Source organism: Somniosus microcephalus, chromosome 8 (genome assembly GCF_052327205.1).
Source record: "Somniosus microcephalus isolate GS21.2 chromosome 8, FLI_Smic_1.0, whole genome shotgun sequence".
Taxonomy (NCBI): domain Eukaryota; kingdom Metazoa; phylum Chordata; class Chondrichthyes; order Squaliformes; family Somniosidae; genus Somniosus; species Somniosus microcephalus.
In genome coordinates this window covers 244,113,748-244,129,707 of record NC_140994.1, presented here as the reverse complement: position 1 = coordinate 244,129,707, position 15,960 = coordinate 244,113,748, and the positions used below count along the sequence as shown (strand labels likewise).

Here is a 15,960-nt window from a genome sequence, read left to right as displayed (position 1 = left end):
TAAGAATGTGGCAGCAAGTCTGTCCAGACCAAGAATCAGGGCTCCGATGCGCAGGGTGTGGCTGCAATCCAAGATCGAACCTTCCCTTTAACAGCTGACCGGCGCCAGCGTGTCTGCGTGCAATCGCTAACTGGCTGCACCAGCGCTGCACCCGCCCTCGGTGGTAACGCCTCACTTCTCTGGCTTAACGCCTTAAGACAGACGTGCAGCGCCTATTTTAGCGCTCCAAGCACCTCCTGGGGGCGAAGCAGGCCAATTTACCTGTAGGTGGCGATAATTTGCGCCGGGCGCAAAATTTCGTGCCCGGCCGATACTTACGCCCCAAACGGGGCGATACTGAATTTCTCCCCCAATAGCTTTGGTCTTCCTGATATTAAATTGGAGGAAATTTCTACTCATCCAGTGCTGGATGTCAGCCAAGCAGTCCGGTAATATAGAGACAGTGGAGGGTTTGAGAGAGGTGCAGGAGAGGTAGAGCTGGGTATCATCAGCATACATGTGAAAACTCACGTTGAGTTGCCGGATGATGTCATCGAGGGGCAGCATGTAGATGAGAACTAGGAAGGGGCCAAGGATAGATCCTTGGGGGACACCAGAGGTGACAGTGCGGGATCAGGAAGAGAAGCCATTGCAGGTGATTCTATGGTTTCGTCTGGAAAGATAGGAATGAAACCAGGTGAGTGCAGTCCCATCCAGCTGGATGACGGTGGAGAGGCCTTGGAGCAGAATTTTGTGTCAAAGCTCCAGACAGGTCCAGAAGAACGAGAACGGAGAGATTACTTTTGTCGGAGTCAATTAGGATGCGATGTGCAACCTTGGTAAGAGCAGGTTCAGCACTGTGTCAGGGGCGGAAGCCTGATTGGAGGGATTCAAACAGGGAGTTCTGGGAAAGATGATCATGGATTTGAGAGACGACAACATGTTCATAAACTTTGGAGATTATAGTAATCTCAGATGTAATGTTTAAGTTATCCACCAGAGGGAGACAAATGCTAAGGGATTATATTTACTAGTATTAAGGTAACATTGCATTATGGGAATGACTCATCGGATCCTCCATTTTAGCATCGTGCAATAAGAAATAGAAGTGCATGCCTGCAGCCTGTAAGAGATGTTTCTCTCCTAACCTGTGTAATTAAAAAGTTAAGTGTTGGTTCCTGAAGTCTGACTTTTATCAGTTATTGGACCTTACCAGTCGGATATCACATTTGGTGATGTGGATTAACAGATCTCAACTTGAAGAAGGGAAAATACAAGAACACTGCATCTGAATCATGGCTACTCGAGTAGGAGAGATTTCTGCTTTTGATGTTCAAAAACAAACATGGATCGAATACTGTGAGTTGCTGGAGCATTTCTTTGTGGCAAATGATATAGATGATGTGGGTAAAAGGAGAGCTATTTTGCTCACTTCCGTGGGAAGTCAGACGTATAGTTTACTGTGAAACTTATGCAGTCCTGAAAAGCCTGGAGACGTAACATTTGCTAACTTAGTGGCCTTGCTAAAGGATCATTTCAATCCCAGGCCGAGTGAGATTGTACACGTTTCAAATTTAATTCACGGAACAGGAACCCGGGAGAGTCTGTGTTGGATTATGTAGCGGTGTTGAGAAAACTGGCACATGATTGCAATTACGGGAGCAGTTTGAAAGACATGCCGAGAGATAGGCTGGTTTGCGGGATAATGGATGCTCGAATGCAGAGGAGATTATTGTCCGAGACTGGGCTTACGTATGAAAAAGCGTTGGAACTAGCTCAAGCCATAGAGACAGCTAACCATGATGTAAAAGAAATACAAGGTTCAGACTGTTCTTCTACAAAGCAAGTTGGAAGTCAGTTTAGTGTGCACAAGTTAAATATGGGTCCGAAATCACAATGTGAGCATATAAAAGCATGTTATAGATGCAATTTCGACCACCTGGCGAGGGAATGCAGGTTTCTGGAGGAAAAGTGCCACAAGTGTGGGAAAAAAGGACATGTAAAACGGGCATGAAGAGCAAAAGCTACCCTGGAGGTATACAAACCTAAAGGGGGAGAAAAGCAAAACCTGGTAAGAGAAGTGAAAAAACAGGGAGCACATCACATCAGTGGAGAAGCTGAGAAAGAAGACGACGTGTTCATAATGCATAGTATGGTAGAGGACATTCCTAAAGTGGATCCTATCACTTTGCAACTGATAGTAAATGACACTAAGGTGAACTTTGAGGTGGATACCGGATGTGATGTTACCATAATGAACAGGGAGGAGTATTCAAAATTGTGGAACTGTGCAAAAGTCCAAAGATGTGCAGGTTAGGTTGATTTGGCTATGATAAATTGACCCTTAGTGTTAGGGGATTAAATACGTGGGGTTACGGGGATAGGGTGGGATATGTGTCGGTGCAGGCTCGATGGGCCGAAATGGCCTCTATCTGCACTGTAGATTCTGTGATTCTGTGAAAAGTTCCAGAGTTAAAGTCTTGCTCTATGCAGCTTAAAACCTATACCGGTGAACGAGTGGCAACATTGGGTACAGCTATTGTAACTGTGAAACACAGGGACACCGTGGAACAGCTACCTGTAGTTGTAGTATCGGGTTCTGGACCAAACTTGTTAGATTGGGGCTGGATACGAGAACTTAAATTAGATTGGGGAGCAATGAATCAAATGGAGAGGGGCAAACAATTGTCTTTGCAAGAAGTCTTGATTGAACATGAGAATGTGTTCAAGGAAGAACTTGGAACATTTAATGGCCCCCCAGCTAAGATTTATGTAGACAAGGAGGCACTGCCAAGATTTTTTAAACAACGACCTGTGCTGTATGCCATGAAACCAAAGGTAGAGGCTGAGCTTGACCGTCTTTTGAGAGAGAACATTCTGGAACCCGTAAAATGTTCGGAATGGGCAGCTCCCATTGTACCTGTTTTAAAACCGGACAATTCAGTAAGAATCTGTGGAGATTATAAATTGACTGTAAATAGGGTGTCTAAACTAGAACAGTATCCTATTTCTAAAACTGAGGATCTTTTTGCAAACCTGGCTGGAGGGCAGAAATTCACAAAGCTGGATATGAGTCATGCATACTTGCAGATTACACTAGATGAGGAATCCAAGAAGTATGTAGCCATAAATACACACCAGAGTTTGTTTACGGGTTACGGAGGGGATAGCGAGGCCACGTGAGATGATAAGATCGAGGGGGTGGCCGTGTATACGGGTGGGGGAGTTGACATGAAGGGAGAGATTAAGAGAGGAAAGGAGGGCAGTGAACTCAGAGGAGAGGGAGCAAGGTGAGTTCAGATGGAGGTTGAAATCACCGCGGATGAGAAGTCGCTCGGTGCAGAGGCAGAGGGACTTTGTCAAAAGCTTTACTGAAGTCCATGTAAACCACATACTTGAACATATTAGCATCGAGAGGGAGGAGGTGCTAACGGTTTTAGCAGGCCAAAAAGTGGATAAATCCCCAGGCCCGGACGAGATGTATCCCAGGCTGCTGTGGGAGGCAAAGGAGGAGATTGCAGGGGCTCTGACACAAATTTTCAGAACCTCTCTGGCCACAGGGGATGTACCAGAGGACTGGAGAACAGCTAATGTAGTACCACTATACAAGAAGGGTAGCAGGGATAAACCAGGGAATTACAGGCCAGTGAGCCTAACATCTGTGGTAGGGAAATTATTGGAAAAAATTCTGAGGGACAAAATTAGTCTCCACTTGGAGAGGCAAGGATTAATCGGGGATAGTCAGCATGGCTTTGTCAAGGGTAAATCATGTCTGACAAATCTGATTGAATTTTTCGAGGGGGTGACTAGGGGGGTGGATGAGGGAAATGCTGTGGATGTGGTTTACATGGACTTCAGTAAAGCTTTTGACAAAGTCCCGCATAGGAGACTGGTCAAGAAGGTAAGAGCCCATGGGATCCAGGGTGCCTTGGCGCGTTGGATCCTAAACTGGCTGAGTGGCAGGAGGCAGAGGGTGATGGTCGAAGGATGCTTTTGTGACTGGAAGCCTGTGTCCAGTGGGGTACCTCAGGGATCGGTGCTGGGTCCCTTGTTGTTTGTGATCTACATAAATGATTTGGATGAGAATGTAAAAGGTATGATCAGTAAGTTCGCAGATGACACGAAAATTGGTGGGGTGGTAAATTGCGAGGAGGAAAGCCTCAGGCTACAGGACGATATAAACGGGTTGGTCAGATGGGCGGAAAAGTGGCAAATGGAATTTAACCCTGAAAAGTGCGAGGTGATGCATTTTCGACGGACAAATAAGGCAAGGGAATACACAATGAGTGGTAGGACCCTAGGAAGTACAGAGGGTCAGAGGGACCTTGGTGTACATGTACATAGATCTCTGAAGGCAGCGGAACAGGTAGATAAGGTGGTTAAAAAGGCATATGGGATACTTGCCTTCATTAGCCGAGGCATAGAATATAAGAGCAGGGAGGTTATGATGGAGCTGTACAAAACGCTGGTGAGGCCACAGCTGGAGTACTGTGTGCAGTTCTGGTCGCCTCACTATAGGAAGGATGTGATTGCTTTGGAGAGGGTGCAGAGAAGATTCACCAGGATGTTACCTGGGATGGAGCGCCTCAGCTATGAAGAAAGACTAAACAGGCTGGGGTTGTTTTCCTTGGAGCAAAGAAGGCTGAGGGGGGACCTGATTGATGTGTACAAAATGATGAGGGGCATAGATAGGGTAGATAAAGAGGAACTTTTCCCCTTAGTAGGGGGGTCAATAACAAGGGGGCATAGATTCAGGGTAAGGGGCAGGAGATTTAGAGGGGATTTGAGGAGGAACTTTTTCACCCAGAGGGTGGTTGGAATCTGGAACTCACTGCCTGAAAGGGTGGTAGAGGCAGGAACCCTCACAACATTCAAGGAGCATTTGGATGAGCACTTGAAATGCCATTGCATACAAGGCTATGGACCAAATGCTGGAAAATGGGATTAGACAGGACAGGGGTGGATGGGCGGCGTGGACACGATGGGCCGAAGGGCCTCTTTCTGTGCTGTAAAACTCTATGACTCTATGACTCTATGAAAGCAGAGAAGATATCTCATTGAGAGAATTGGTGTGGTATTTGGGTGGGCGGTACAGAATAAGGAGTTTAAAAGAGAGACGGGAGGGGTGGAACAAGGCGAGATGCTGAAAGGAGGAGAAGTTGCTGGAGGAGTAGGGAGACAGACCAAGGTGTGATTGAGATATAAGGGCGACACCACCACCACAGTGGTTTGGGCGTGGAATATGTTGGAAAGTAGAGCCCCTCAACCATGTCTCCGTCAGTGACATGATGTCAATCTGATCATCCACAATAAGGTCATGGCTGACAAGGCCCTTATTTACAAGTGAAGGTACATTTTGAAGGGAAATGTGGAGAAGGTGGGGGGAAGGGTCGGAGCAGCATCAGGACTGGAGGGGGGAGTCTGGGAAGGTGATCAGAGGCCTGGGGTGGGGGGGGAGGGGGAAATCAGAGGTCACGGGTGGGTGATCGGAGGAATCGTGGTGGGGGGGAAATAGCCTCAGAGCTCTCGGGGGGGGAAGTCAGAGGCCCCGTGGGGGGTAAAAATCCCGGAGGAATCGGGGGGGCGAGGGTATCCGAGCGCGGCGAGTGGGTGAGGCAGGGACTATTGCCTTTACTCTTACCTCCTGGATCCAGCAGGCCTCGCCTCACTTTAGTTGGTGGGTTACCCGAGGCCTGAGAAACCCGACCAGCCAGAGTTAAATTTGAAATGGTGGTTGAAAGTCTGTCAAATTAGGTAACCACACCTCCCCCCCACCGACCCTGAACACGGGGGCCCCACAAGGATGTGTGCTGAGCCCCCTCCTCTACTCCCTCTTCACCCACGACTATGTGGCTGTTCATGGTTCCAACACCATCATCAAGTTTGCAGATGATACCACGGTAGTTGGCCAGATCACCAACAACGATGAGTCAGCCTACAGGGAGGAGGTCCAGCATCTCATGAAGTGGTGCGCCGATAACAACCTGGCCCTTAACATCAAGAAAACCAAAGAAATCATTGTGGACTTCAGGAAGTCTAAAGGCGGAAGTCACACCCCCATCCACATCAATGGGGCTGTGGTGGAAAGGGTGGGCAGCTTTAAGTTCCTCGGAGTCCACATCACGGAAGACCTCTCCTGGTCCCTCAATACCTCCTCTCTGGTGAAGAAGGCCCAGCAGCGCCTATATTTCCTAAGGAGGCTGAAGGGATGTAACCTGTCACCCCTGATCCTCTCTAACTTTAACCGCTGCACAATAGAGAGCATCCTGACGAACTGTATCACAGTATGGTATGGCAGCTGTAGCTACTATGACCGGAAAGCCCTGCAGCGGGTAGTCAAAACTGCCCAACGCATTACCGGCACCCAGCTACCGACCATAGAGCACATATACCAGAAACGCTGTTTACGGAGGTCACGGACCATCATCAAAGATCCTACCCACCCCCGCCACAGTCTGTTCGCCCTCCTGCCATCTGGGAGATGCTACAGATGCATTCGCACCCGAACGACCAGATTTAGGAACAGCTTCTTTCCCAGGGCTGTCATCCTACTGAACTCCACAAATAAACTCTAAAGCCTGCACATCTGCCAATGCACTTTATTATGGTTATGTTTATGTTCATGTATAACAAGCCAAATGTATGTTGAATGTTTAAATGTCTTAATCTAAATGTACACTCTCGGGAGCCGCAAGCCTACATTTCGTTGGACTGCACTTGTGCACTAACAATGACAATAAAGTTGATTATTATGATTATTATTATTAAAACCCACCTCTTTGACCAAGCATTTGATGACCACAGGAGGGAGCTCCAAGATAAAGCACGAAGGGGCGAGCAAACTGAAAGGAAGGCAATAAATCCCCGAGAAGGAAAGGCAGAAAGCCGCCGAGCAAAGGGCATTCGGCAGCAGTGGAATGGAATCCAGAGCAGGATGGGGACCAGCAGAAACCAGCAGATCGCAGCTAACTCAGCAGAGAGTGAACAATTCCCAGCAGAGGAGCAGAAATCTGAAACCGCAGCAGCAGGCCAGACACTACTACAACAACTTGCATTTATACAGCGCCTTTAACTCAGTAACACATCCCGAGGAGCTTCACAGGAACGGGAATCAAACAGAAACTGAGACAGAGCCAAAGAAGGAGACATTTGGGCAGGTGACCAAACGCTTGGTCAAAGAGGTGGGTTTTAAGCAGCGTGTTAAAGGAGCAGAGAGAGGAGGAGAGGCCGAGGTTTCGGGAGGGAATTCCGTAGTTTAGGGCCCAGACGGCTGAAGGCACGGCTGCCAATGGTGGAGCGAAGGAAATGGGGGATGGACAAGAGGCCAGAGTTGGAGGAACGTAGAGTTCTCGGAATGTTATAGGGCTGGAGGAGGTTAGAGAGAGAGTGAGGGGCGAGGCCATGGAGCTTTTGAACAGGAGGATGAAAATATTGAAATCAAGGCATTTCCGGACCGGGAGCAAGTGTAGGTCAGTGAGAACAGGGGTGTCAACTACAAGAGAAATGCAGGGAACAGCACCAACCGCTGTACATGGCCTTCTTTGATCTCACAAAGGTCTTTGACACTGTCAACCATGAGGGATTATGGAGTGTCCTCCAAAATTCGGCTGCCCTCAAAAGTTTGTCACAATCCTCTGCCTGCTTCACAACGACATGCAAGCTGTGATCCTGACCAACGGATCCACCACAGACCCAATTCATATACGGATCGGCGTGAAGCAAGGCTGTGTCATCGCACCAACTCGATCTTCCTTGTGGCAATGCTCCATCTCACCCTCAGTAAGCTCCCCGCTGAAGTGGAGCTAATTTATAGAACAAAAGGGAAACTGTTCAACCTCCATCACCTCCAGTCCAGATCCAAAGTCATCCCTTCCTCTGTCATCGAATTACAGTATGCAGATAAGTCTTGCGTCAGCACACACTCAGAGGTCGAACTCCAAACCATCGTTAACACCTTCACCGAAGCATACGAGAGCATGGACCTTACACTAAACATCCGTAAGACAAAGGTCCTCTACCAACCTGCCCCCACCACACAGTACTGCCCCCGATTATCAAAATCCATGACAAGGCCTTGAACAACTTGGACCACTTTCCATACCTCGAGAGCCTACTGTCAGCAAGGGCAGACGTTGATGACGAAGTCCAACACTGCCTTCAGTGCGCCAGTGCAGCCTGCGGTCGCCTGAGGAAGAGAGTGTTTGATGACCAGGACCTCAAACCCAGCAGCAAGCTCATGGTCTACAGAGCAGTAATAATACCCACCCTCCTGTATGCTTCAGAGACATGGACCATGTACAGCAGGCACCTCAAAGCACTGGAGAGGTACCATCAACGCTGCCGCCGCAAGATCCTGCAAATCCATTGGCAGGATAGGCACACCAGCGTCAGTCTTCTCGCTCAGGCCAACATCCCCAGCATCGAAGCTTTGACCACGCTCGATCAGCTCCGATGGACAGGTCACATCGTCCACATGCCTGATACGAGACTCCCAAAACAAGCGCTCTACTCGGAGCTCTGACACGGCAAGAGAGCCCCAGGTGGACAGAGGAAACGCTTCAAGGTCACCCTCAAAGCCTCTTTGAAAAAGTGCAACATCCCCAATGACACCTGGGAATCCCTGGCCCAAGACCGCACAAAGTGGAGGAAAAGCATCCAGGAAGGCGCCAAACATCTTGAGTCTCTTTGCCGGGAGCAAGTGGAAGCCGAGCGCAAGGAGCGCATGTCAACCCAAGCACCCCACTGTAGCAGTCGACGCAGACTTCATGGATTTTTCACCCCTATTAAAAACTAGACAGGCTGTTTGGGGGGGGGGGAGCAGTGTAAAACCCACTCAAGCTGGAGATGACTCATTCGTCTGGAAACAAACTGTCCTGGGAACAATGGCCCGAGAGGCCCACTCCCAAGTCTTGATTAACAAGGCCGACGACTCATTGTTCTAGTCAAGATCAACTTGTTAAGTTAATTGGCAGGAAGATCGAAAAGAGATCAAAAACCATTTCAAACCGTTCAAGAGATTGAAAACCCATTCCCCCAGGCCATGTGTCCAGTAAACCCACAGACAACGGTTTGTGTATTGGAGGGGTATAAAAAGAGCAGTTTGGATAGCTCGCTCCCTCTCTCTCTCCTGCCCTCCACACAACGTAACATCAAGAAGAGCTGAGCCTTGCTCTTCCAACTGAGACCAACGTCGACTAAGGCTGGGACTCGCATGCCGCAAGGCCGGTACGGAACCAGGTAGCCGAGACGTACGGGAGGAAGCTGCAAGCAAGATAAAAGGGGCAATCTAGGTGAGCATTGCCAAGCCTACACACCCACAAGAACAATTAGTTGTGTGAGGGGGTGCCTGTATGTTCCTACCAAACCAGAGAGGGTTTAGTGTTGGAAGGGTCCTGTGATAGTTTAGTTCATGGGAGGGTGTTTTTAGGCCGTGGTAAGTCAGCACGAGCACGGCAGGGGCTTGTTGGACAAGTCAGGGTTGTACTGTTTTAAACTGTACTGTTGTGTTCACATCGCTCGTACTGTATGCGAGTGGAGTGGTTTTTGTTAACCTTAATAACATTGTACGGGTGAGCCCGAAAACACTGTCCGTGTTCAAATCTGTCCTCAGTAATCCCTGTCATCCAGAACTTGTAGTAAGGGGGTTTGCATGCTCACTACGGGTGGTATATGCAGTAAAACTCCCGAAACACACAAAATGGTTTCATGTAAACCAGTGCAAGTTGTTTAACCCCGAGGAGGGGAAAACAAAGGTCAAGAGGCACCAGGGCACAGTCATGATCCTGGTGGACGCGGGTCTTTGTCCCATGGTGTGGGACGATGATGACCCGGAGGACGGGGCGGTAAGGAGGAGCAGTCGGGTCCCACGGCCTAGGGTGCCGTGGACGCCTCCCTACTCTCCGACCGCAAGCCGCAAGACGCCCCGACGAGAGAGGTCTTAAATGGGGCACTCGTTAATGTGTCAGGGAACACTGTAAATATTTTCTAAATAACCAAAACCAGATCCGTGGATGTTAGAATAAAATTTTGCTGGACAAGATTATGCTGGAAAAGACACAAACAACAAATTCGCTGACTGGGACTAATTGAATCACTGCACAGTGAGACATGCCACGCTTACGCATGGCTGGAACAAAGTTAATCTCGTGTCCTGACTGGGACTAATTGAATCACCGAGGACTAACAAGGTTCACTGGTATCCTATTATCGAACTAATCACTTGTATCTTATTATCGAACTAATCACATTCCGCCGGTGACGCGGACGGAACAAGATGGAACGAAGACCTGAAGAGGCAGAATTGGCAACACAAGTGTGTAAACTCCTGACTGGAGGAAAATAATGATATGCGCTAATAAACGAATTGATTGGATGAATGTAAATGATCTAAAACCAACTTCTTGGAATGGTATATAAGCTCGGCACGTACTACAATCGGGGAGAAGGTGCTCTCGCAGACCGCGTGGTTGCAGACTCTTCTCCCAGAGCTCTGTCATTTAATAAAGTTGCCTCTCTTACTCAAAGTCTAGTTTCCGAGGAATCATTTTTCCTACAACAAATTGGCGCTGCGAGCAGGGTGCCACGGAGTTGAACAGTCGCTTGAGTCAGTGACCAGGGTGAGTAGTCAGATTTTAGACCACCCATAAATCAGAGACACTCAACAAGGCGACTGAACGGCGAAGCGGCACCAAAACGAATCTGGGACACAGACTGAGTGGGTAAGAGACACTACTTGATTTGTATGTGTGTATTTGTATTAGTGTAATAGTAACTAAGTAACTAAGAAAAACCTCGGATCAGGAGGACACTTGTCTCAGACACCTAGCCTCAGGCCGGTTGTTAAGAGGGCAAATGCCCCACGCGAAGGCCAGGACCATGAAGTAGGTGCCGAGACTCCAAGGTGTTCTAAAGTCGTGATACTAGTCGAGTATGGTTAACATTTTTCTGCATTATATCATGTTGCTAAGTGAACTAGGAGATTATTAGTGTCGGTGTTGTAGGACCCTGATCAGGTAAACAGACACCGGGGAGGGGTAGAAACCCCGTCCAACAAGCAAGCGTTACATGTCCGGACAGTTTTGAGAGAAAGACAAACCCGGACCTCTGAGAATGCTGGCATAGAGTGCGACAAGAAGCTCGGGTATTCTCGGAAGGAAAGAATAGGGGGGCTCTCTAAGGAACAGATCTCTAGACACGAAGGAACGATCGGTGAAGCAGCGGCGATGTCAGGTGAGGAAGTTAAGAGGGGACCTTCGGGCTCCCTCACATATTCTTATATGACAAACCGACAGTCGTTAATTAAGAAGATGCAGAAAGACGGTTGGGATGTGTCACAGACTTTAGAACTCCAGGGAAGAAAGTTGACAAACAGTGCAATTATTGCGGAAAACGGGGGCACCTAGAGGCCACCTGTTACGGAAAACACAGCAGGCCTAGTGAGGGGCAAAACACCCTAACCGCCGAAGAATATAAGGAATGGCAGGAATATAAGCGTAGTAGTTGATGTCCTGTGGCCCCCATAAAAGGTAAAAGGGAGGGGAGAATTTATGTGTCTGCACTAGTAGGGGGCCGACAATGTGAAATGCTGGTGGACACAGGCACATCAGTTTCCGTCACTAACCTTCCCCTCCCCACGACTAGTAAGTCAATACTCCTGCGAGGACTCAATGGCACTAAAGTGCCAGCTCACTTGAGCACCACGCAGCTGGTGGAATTCGATAATATATACCTCCCCATGAAATTCTATGTGTGTAAAAATAATGAAGGTACAATATTAGGTAATGATATAATGAGGGAGTACAAAGCAATAATTGATTGTGGCAAAGGAAAGTTAACATGGCCAAAGGCGGATGGCCGTAAGGAAAAGATTAGACAACTGGCAAATAACACTGGCACCCTTGGGGTGGCCACCGTAACTACCAGGGACTGGCACGAAGATACGGGAGGATACGGAGCCATTTGTGATTCCGTGATTGGGGTATGGGCTGAAACAAAGTTAGATACAGGAAAAGCTAGTATTGACCCTATTAAGATTCCCAGACCAGAACACAAGCCACACCGCCAGTACCCAATAAAGGCGGAGGCCAGGAAGGCAGTCGTGGACATAGTGAAGGGGCTAGTAGAAAGGGGTATCCTGAGGGAAACCACGAGCACTACTAATTCCCCCACATGGCCAGTAGAGAAACCTGATGGGAGCTATAGGTTGACTATAGACTATACGGCCCTCAACAAGGTCACTCCTAAATTACACCCCATCGTTGCCAGTCCCTCAACAATTTTGAATGGGCTATCCCCTGAACAGAAGATATTCACCGTTTTAGACATAGCTAACGGATTCTGGGCACTCCCATTAGATCCGGAATCACAGGAGAAATTTGCATTCACAGTAGGGGATAAACAATATAAGTGGACCCGATTGCCACAGGGATTCCATAATAGCCCAGCTATTTTTCACCGCGTCATGAGTGATATCCTAAAGCAGATAGAAGTACCTAAAGGAAGCACTATTTTGCAGTATGTCGACGACATACTCATAGCCTCGGAAACGAAGGCAGACCATCTGGCAACCCTATATTTAGTACTAAGGGCCCTAGAGACGGCTGGCCTCAAGGTAAGCCCTAAAAAAGCACAGATAGGAAAAACTCAGGTCCTATACCTGGGACATCTAATCTCCCAAGGACCTAAAGAAATGCCACAGGACAGGAAACACGCTGTCCAGGGCATGCCGAGACCCGTAACAGTACGCGGAGTCAGGAAGGTACTGGGGCTCTTTAATTACAGTCAAAATTTTATCCCGGGGTTCGCTAAATTAGCAGAACCTATACAAAGATTAGTGAAAGGGGGTAAACCCGCGTTGGAACCGATAGATTGGGGACCGGAACAAGAGGAAGCTTATACTCAAACTAAAGTCTGAGCTAGTATCAGCCCCAGGGCTAGGACTGCCAGATATGAGTAAGGACTTCCACATACATTGCAACAATGAAGAAGGGTTTTACACAGCAGTAGTTACACAGGATCATGGGGATAAAAGAAGGCCCGTCGCCTACTATTCCACAGCGGAGGGACCGGTAGTCACAGGGCTCTCCCGGTGCATAGCTGCATTGGATTGTGCGGCTTGGGCAGTAAAGGTTAGTGAGCCGATAGTAATGACAGGAAACATTATATTGCACACTAAACACACTCTGATAGAGATGCTGAATACCAGGAAATTAAGATCCGTCTCGAACATGAGACGTGCCAAGTGGGAGGCCGTCCTCCTCCCTCCGAGTAAAGCAGTAACCATTGTTAGAGACACAGGGGAGAACCCGGCAGAAGGAATACTGGGAACTGGGGAGCCCCACAACTGTGGGGACGTAGATATGAACCTGGAAGAAGATAGGATAAAAGACACCCCTTTAGCGACAGCGGAAGAGACGTTGTACGTAGATGGTTCACGCAAGTATATAGATGGGCTGCCCCGAACGGGGTGGGCGGTGGTTAATGGTGAATTAAAAACCGTAGAGTCAGGACGGATTGATGGAGGCCTATTGGCCCAAGTGGCAGAGCTAGTGGCTCTCACCAGGGCACTAGAGTTGTCAGAGAATAAAATCGTGAACATTTACACAGATAGTAGGTATGCCTTTGGGGTGGTCCACGATTATATGACTGCATGGGGTAGGAGGGGATTCATTACTACGGGAGGCAATCCCATAAAACACCAGCTGAGGATAGAAGCCCTCCTAGAAGCTAGCGACAAACCCCAACAGGTAGCAGTAATTAAGATTAAGGCACATCAGAGGGAACCGGACCGGACTAGCCCGGACTGGTTAAATCACCAGGGGAACCAGGCTGCGGACCAAGCAGCACAAAGGGCGCTAGAGCAAGAAAGGATCAAAGAAGTACCAATAGCCGCTGTGAGCAGCTCCGAGGACGAGATAAGTATTGACGAACTCCATGAGGACACCCCCGACGTCGAAAAAGGTACGTGGGAAGAACAAGGCGCAAAGCGGGGAAGCGATAATGTCTGGCGAAAGGACAACAGGGTAATGGCCCCCAAGTACATTCAAAATACGCTATTAGAACTCCACCATGGGCTTGTACACTCAGGGAGAGAAGCGATGATGGGAAGCCTCAGCAAAGAATGGTGGTGGAAGGGGATGGGAAGAGATATCGCGAGATACTGCCGTCGATGTATCACCTGTGCGCAGTATAACCCTGGGCGACCCATAAAAGTCAAAATGGGACATCAACCAAGGCCGCGAGGGCCCTGGGAGCATATACAGATAGGCTTCACAGGTCCCCTTCCACCGTCACACGGCAAAACCTACTGCCTTGTGGTCATAGACCAATTCACCCGCTGGGTAGAGGCTTTCCCCACGCGAAATTGTACCGCTTTGACGGTTGCCAGAGTCTTAGCTGAAGAAGTGATCCCCAGGTGGGGAATACCAATTCAAATGGACTCTGATCAAGGTACCCACTTTACCGGGAGTGTCATAAAAACGGTATGCCAATTAATGGGAATTAAACAAAAATTCCACATCCCATACCACCCTCAAAGTTCGGGCATGGTGGAACGAATGAACCGAACCCTTAAAAATGCATTGGCAAAGGCAATGCAGGTGTCAGGGAAAACCTGGACTGAAGTATTGCCCATTATCCTAATGAAGCTGCGAGCCACTGAAAACCGAACGACAGGCTTGACCCCTTATGAATTGATGACAGGAAGGGCGATGCAATTGCCAGAAGGCATCATAACAGGTGGGGCCGATGTAGGCCCTTTAAAAGATAGACTAAAATGATACGTTCTGGAACTTAGCACTCAATTAAAGGAGATGCGAAAGAATGTCCGCGATAATCAGGAGGACAAGGATCGGGCACAAGAGCTCACAATGACGGCTTATGTTCCCTCAGCGGGTAGTAAAGTCATGGTGAAAACTCTGCCCAGAAAACCAGGGTTCGCCCCAAAATGGTGTGGGCCATATGAAATCATAATCAGTGGGGCTACCTGTGCCTGTCTAGACATAAGGGGTAAAGGAGTATGGAAGCATTGGACACAATTGAAAGTATACAAAGACGACTGACTGGCTACTTTCTGAATCTGTTTTACAGGTGATCTGCATACCCTTTGTCATAAAATTCCTGTAAAGACTGGACTGTAGTGATATATTAATCATGTTTAGAGTATTATGGGTAATGGCGTTATTTTATATTGTCACGGGAAGCGCGGTACCCCATTTACGTAAAGAGAGAGGATTGCATGTAAATACCTTTCTGTATATGTCATATGTCTATGCGAAAAAAATGGGCCAAAGCTCCTGCTGGGTGTGCGCCCATGTGCCCACCCATACGGGGGGAGGAATCCCATTAAGGCCTATCCCCTTTAGGGTAGAGGAGATGGTAGGGTGGTTATTATACTCTAATACCACCTGGAATAAGGAGGATACCATACAAACCCAAAATAGCTTGAATCCAGGTCAGCTGGAACATGAGTGGAAGCAGGCAGGGTATAACCCCATGAACTTTAAAGGATGGTTTCAACCCCAGTACGATAATCGAAGGTATCCAGAAGAGCTATTAGTCAGCACAGGGGGAAAACTAAACAATGCAGAGGGGGAAGTCTGCTTGGTAAACTATGACGAGATAGGGTTAGTGGTCGGATGGAGTAAGTGCAAGTATAATTACACTTTAACCAAAACCAGTACTAAACCACCAGGTGCCCTAGAATGGCCCTACGTGGGAACGTTTAATTTATCCGAAGTGCTAAACCGGACTAGCAATCTACCCTGGAGGGGAATACCTGGGATCATGTACCAACTTTGGAACAAATTTGAGGCCTATAATAATACCGATTTCATTTGCAGATATAAGGCGTATCCATGGCTTCCACGAACCTGGACTGGGTCATGCTATATAGGATACATAGTACCATACATCCATCATTTATCCTCCCTAACCCACCACTACGGGTACCAGTCGTTATGGCAACCAGCCAAGCGTGTTAAG

General features: G+C 48.3%; 1 long non-coding RNA gene across 1 annotated transcript in view; it reads left to right on the top strand.

Annotated features, from left to right (window-relative positions):
- Positions 1 to 1,052: 1,052 nt before the first annotated feature.
- The window catches only part of LOC147114234 (uncharacterized), a 31,787-nt gene continuing 16,879 nt past the window's right edge, over positions 1,053 to 15,960 (top strand). The window contains exon 1 of the long non-coding RNA XR_015079390.1: positions 1,053 to 1,338. This is a non-coding gene — a long non-coding RNA (uncharacterized LOC147114234). The remainder of the gene's footprint in view (positions 1,339 to 15,960) is intronic.